Source organism: Antrostomus carolinensis, unplaced genomic scaffold (assembly GCF_000700745.2).
Source record: "Antrostomus carolinensis isolate BGI_N321 unplaced genomic scaffold, ASM70074v2 scaffold3938, whole genome shotgun sequence".
NCBI classification, from domain to species: Eukaryota; Metazoa; Chordata; class Aves; order Caprimulgiformes; family Caprimulgidae; genus Antrostomus; species Antrostomus carolinensis.
Window position 1 is genome coordinate 54,392 of NW_010333569.1, and position 5,707 is coordinate 60,098.

Genomic DNA, 5,707 nt, shown 5'->3' on the forward strand with positions numbered 1-5,707 from the left:
TGGGTGAGGAGGGGGGGATCGGCGCGGGGGGGGGGGGGGGGATCTGCACTGAATGCCTTGTACAGTGCAGACGTGGATTTTTTCATGTAAAAAGAAAAAAAATATATATATTAATTTTGGTTTTTTGGGGTTTTTTTTAATCTGCTTGTCTGTTTGGAAGCAGCGGGCATCGGTATTTTTGCAGTGGCCTCTCCAGCATGTGTGGTCCAGTCTGTCTGCATCCACCTTCACCTCCCAGTGCTGGGAAGATTGAGACCTGTCCTGTCTTTTTTTGACTTTTATAATTTTTATACCAAGGCAGCCAATTTTATTAATTGCTAATGAGACTGTGGTCTATTTTTGTATTTAAAAAAAAAAAAGAAAAAGAAAAAGAAAAAAAAGCAAAAGAAAAAGAAAAAGAAAAAGAAAAAGAAGAAGAAGAAGAAGAAGAAGAAAAAGAAACTCCCTTTTCCTTTTAGGCCAAGTGTTTCCAAACCTTTCCCATCTTCTAACCGCAGTATTACTAAAAACTTATCAAATAATTCCCCAGAGAAGTTATTTTATTACCTGGACTGACCCCTAAGAGAGGAAGGGATGGGGTGGAGGGGGGGTGGGGGATGCCATGCTTTTCTTCTTTGTGTTTTTTTGTGTATTTCCAAAGAAGCAGCAGCAGAAAATCATTCTCAGAACAGGCGCCCGAGCGTGAGAGAAGCAAGGTAGCGTTTTCCCATGCGGGTCACTTCCACTGTTGTGCTTTCACCAGCTTCTCCCTCCAGTCTTTCTTCTTGATTTTTTTTTTCTTTCTCTTTTTTTTTTTTGTTATTTCCCCCTCCTTTTTTATTTTGGTTTTTTTGGGCTTGAAGGGAACATTTTTTTTTTTTTAAAGAGTATGGCCAGGGTGTGAGAAACACGCCAAAAAGCACAAAGGTGTCCTTTAACTCTGCTATTTCTTTCTCTCCCTCCCTTTCTCCCCTTTTTAATCCTGCCAGCCTGTGTGTGATTTGACTTCTTCCCGCTTCCGTTTATCTCAAAAGTAAAGGATTACTTTCCTGTGGCGTCTCCTTCCCTTGGAGGTTGCACTGAAGAGTCTTTCACCCTTTGAAGGAGCGGAATGGCAGAGTTAAGGAGGGAAACAGTTCTCACACGAGGAGTATCTTAATTTTTTCCACACCCACCCCACCCCCCCCAAAAAAAAAAAAAACCTGGGTCCATTTGCTGGGTTTTAAAAAAAAAAAGGGAAAAAAATATTAATAATAATAATTCCATTCTGGCTGGATTTGGGTTTGCTGCGTCATCCAGCCAAGGCCACCGCTTTGCTCTGTCACTTGCAATGTTGTGAGTTTCTCTCCCCGCCGCGTTGCCCGCAGAGGTCCAGCGCTCACCGGGACTTTTCCATCCCCTTCTTCAAACGAAAGCCCACGGCTGAAGGGACATGTCTCAGCTCCACGTTACTGGCCCAGTGACCAACCGGCCACAATCCTCCAACTGCCACTGGAGAACCGTGTTCTTCTTCTGGTCTGCAAGACCCAAACCTGTTCAGAAGCAGAGCAGTGAAGAAGAGGAGGAGGAGATGTGATGTCCAAGGAGAGCTGTGGTCCACAGGAGGAGCAGCCCAAAGAGCCTCGCTAGGGACATCCCAACGAGCGTCTTGGGGCTTGGAGAACACTTCAGTCCCATCTCTTCCTCTCCAAATGAAGACGACCAGAGGTCAGGGAGCCATTTCTCTTGCAGGCAAACCCATGGGTGTAACCCCACCAGCCTCCAGCACTTCTGCTCCTCAGGGAAAGCTGGAAAATAACACGAGAGTTAAAAGTCAGGGAGCTTTTGTCTGGAAAACTTTGTCCTCCTGCTTGGTGGGATCTTGCACCTGGTCAGCACACGAGTTTCTTAAGCAGTGGCTGGTGGTGATGTCTGAGCTCAAACCTCACCCAGGCTCCAACAAACCTCCCACAGCTGTGGATTTGTGCGCCGAGGTGGATTCCACCGGAGCCACAGGGATCCGGAAGGAGGAACAGGGACTCCACACTTCTCCAGACCCTCCGTGAGATTTGTCACTGCAAAATCCAACCAGTGCCAGACCCGTGAGCGGCATCACCCACCCCACGTTATAAGTTTGATGTTCTCAAGGATGAGGCTGAATTTCCCAATATCCACCCATCACATCCCACAAAAAAAGCCCCAAAACTCGGGTGGCAGAAGAGGCAGCAGCTGCAACCGCAGGATGAGTAAATTCTTCCATGGAAACCTTTGATCTCCTTCTGATCCTTAATATTTTGAATGAATGATTATTATTTTTTTGGTTGCTTTTTGGGGAGGGAGGGGGGATAGAGATGGATCTCAATCTTTATACATCTGCTATAAGATATTTTTGCAAACAGAGTTGTATACAAAGATGTATTGTGTACATTTACATGTATATTCTGGAACTTCTAAAAAAAAAAAAACATTTGAATATAAAAACTGAAAATATTTAATGAATATCCAAACTGTGAGACCCAATTAGCATTCAACAACTTTTCAGCTTCAATTTTCTTTTCGGACTGTGTTAAAGAATTGTAGTCGAATCTGCCTTGTTTTTTTGGGTTTTTTTTTTTTTTTCTTTTTATTATTATTTTTTTTCTTTTCTTTTTAGAGATTATGAAGCTAGGCAAAATTTTGTGCTTTTTGGGTTAATAGAAACCAGTTCTAGGTGATTAAGTATGATCTTAACTTATTGATACTGTGTTTTACTTTGTAATATTGTACTGTGGATAAAACTATATTGAGCCATGGAGTTGGAGTTTACAAAAGAGCTTTTCACTTTGCCAAAATGTTACAATTTAAAGGCAGCATAGTCTTCAGCTTTCCTAATCTTTTTCTTAAGAGCTCTAGTGTCTTTTTTTGTACACTAAAAAAAGCTGAATGCTGATTTTGCAACATATAATAAATTCACTGTATTGGAAAACAAGCGAACAATACGATTGTATGTTTCTTTTCAGTGCTGCTTTAACTGCAAGAAAACTGCAAAAGGGAATGATGATAAATGGCTGGAGTGGATTTTTTTTTTGAAAGCAGGAAAACTTAAAGGAACTGAGTTGGTTGGTTGAGTTCAAAGTGTCAGAGCAGTCATGAAGGAGAAGGCGCTCGCTGTGGGACATGGATTTCCTTGCGGCGTACGGGGAGAGCTCCTGCCCAGAAACGCCGCCGCCGAGCAGCCCTGCTCTTCAGGGAAGCACCAGTGGGATCAACCTCTGCTCTGGGTCTTCCCACTCCAATGGGATGAACACCCAGGGGGGTTTTTTTGGGTGGAAAAGCTGCTTTTGAAGAGTTATCTATTGCTAGTGTCAATGTGGAGGTTGACTTTAGAGGGGAGTCCTGTGAGCATGGAGCGCAGCACAGCCCAGGGCAGACGGGGATGGCTCGGAGCTGGGCAGGAGGTGGTGGTGGCCTCACTGCTTCCCTGGTGATCAGAGGAGCTTCCTGGGCTATGGTGGCTCTTTCTGACAGCACATCCCCCTGGTCTGGGGCATCTTGGAGGGTCCAGACCTGGTTCAGGTGCCTCCACTCTGCATTTCCCTCCCCGGTGAGCTGAGCCGGCTTTGACGTCCGTGAGCTCGATGGCGTCAGGGGTGAGTCACATCCGTGGGGAGCTGGAGCAGCAGCGAGGTGGGGGTGAGCCTGGTGTGAACGCTGCCACTGCTCTGCCTGTCCGTGCTGCTGGAGCTCCCACCTCCACCCCCGGCTCTGAATCATCTGGCGACAGCTCAGGACACAAATAGCATCTTGGTTGTATTGAGACTTGGTGCCTTTTTTTTCCCTGCTCTCACGGTGGCTCCTCGCTCTGCTCCTGGTTCCTGGCTCCTCGCTCTGCTCCTGGCTCCTGCAGCATCTCTGGGTCTGCTGCTCGCTGTGGCTGGAGCAGGAAAAACAAAAGAGAGGATAAAACACTCCAGTAACAGCCCAGTACCCTAATACACACCAAACAGCTGCTGTTCTCCTTCAGGGGCAGCTGTGCTGTCTGCTTTGGGATCCCCTCTTCTGTCTGTGGGTGACAGTCCCCAGGTTGACTGGTCCTGAGACCAAAAGGGTCTTGTGTGACCCACCTGTGTAAATAAGGAGCTCAGCTACAGCTCACTTTGCTTGAGAGCAGGATTCTGGATTCTACCTCCAAAATAGCAAAATATGGAGAAAGAGAAAATAATCCAGGGATCAGCTGATGTCTGATAGGTGACTTGTTTGTTTTTTAAATGGGGGGAACAGGGCAGGCTCTACTTGATCCTGTCTCACCAGCCTTGACCTTGGAGTTGCCACAGGGAGGTGATGCTCCCAGGGCCAGTGAGGGTTTGCTCCCACAGAGCAAGAGCTGAGACACGCTGGGAGAGCTGATGCTCTCCCAAATCTCTAAATCATCCTTTTTTTAAGTTCCAAATGCCACCTCTGAGACAAGCTCCACCCCCTGGGCACCTATTTTACCATCTTTAATCCCTCACTGGTGTGAGCTTCACCCCTGGGGTGTCCATGGGGTTCGACCTGGGTGCTGTCCCCATGGGGACGCTCCCACAGGACGGGTCCCCATCCCATCCCATCCCAGCTTTCCTGGGGAATTCCTCCCAACCCCTGGCAGCTCCAGCTCTGGCTGGGGTCATGCACTGAGCTCATTAACTCGGAGCTGCCCCAGTGGAAATTTACTGGCTGTGGCCGCTGTGCCAGATCCAGCCCAGCTCCTGCTGCTGCTGCCGCCTCCTTATCTGCACCCGGCCGGGAGCGCGGCTGCCGGACACCGCGGCGTGGGGATGAGGAGCAGCATCTATTTCAGGCTGCGTCCGTCTGTCCCTCCCACCAAACCCACTGTGGGGGCTCAAAAGGAGCCCCACAGGCTCTGATAATTCAGGTCACAGCTGGGAAAAGTGTCACTTTGCACCGTTTCGGGCACAAGATGCACTGAAATTAGGGTCAGGCAGGCGTGGGGAGGCAGAGATGACCCCGCAGTGTCCCGGGTGTCCCGGTCACCAGTGAGGGATGCTTGAAAGATGACAAAAGCACCGCGGGTTTTTCCTGGGCACCTTTTCCTCGTGGCTCCTTTACAGGAGGAAACTCATTAAAATAATTTGTCCTTGATACGGTCCGATGGTGCTGGTCCCTTTTGCAGAGCAGCTGCTCTCCACTGCTGAGCATGACCGCCCCGAATCACCCGTCTGGCTGTTTCCATCCGTCTGTCTGTCCTTTTCCATGCGTGGAGCCGGAGGGTGACGGTGTAAGGACAGGGAGGAGAGGACAAGGAGCTGCGAGCAGCCGGCGTGGGCAGAGATAACGAAGGGTCAGAGCACAGGGAGGGTTTTATACGAGGGGAAAAAACCCAAATGTGAACGGAGAGAAAGGTGGTTGGGGCTGGATGTGACTCTTGAGATACTTGGGTTGGTCTTGAGCTGCTGGGGGGGGGGCTCCTGCCAGCTTCCCCCCACCACCAGCACCCTCAGCATCTCTATCAGCTTCCCCCCACCACCAGCACCCTCAGCATCTCTACCAGCTTCCCCCCACCACCAGCACCCTCAGCATCTCTACCAGCAGCACCTTCTCCTGCAAAATCAGCCCCTGAACCTGCTTATAATGAACCACTGAGGAGTTTGTGCCACCCCAGCTCCCACAAATGATGGGTTCCCAAGGAGGGGGGTTGGTTCATAGCCTGGATGTCCCCCCGTGGGGATGAGTCTGTTGGAACAAGGGTGGGTGGGCACCATTGCTGGGGGAG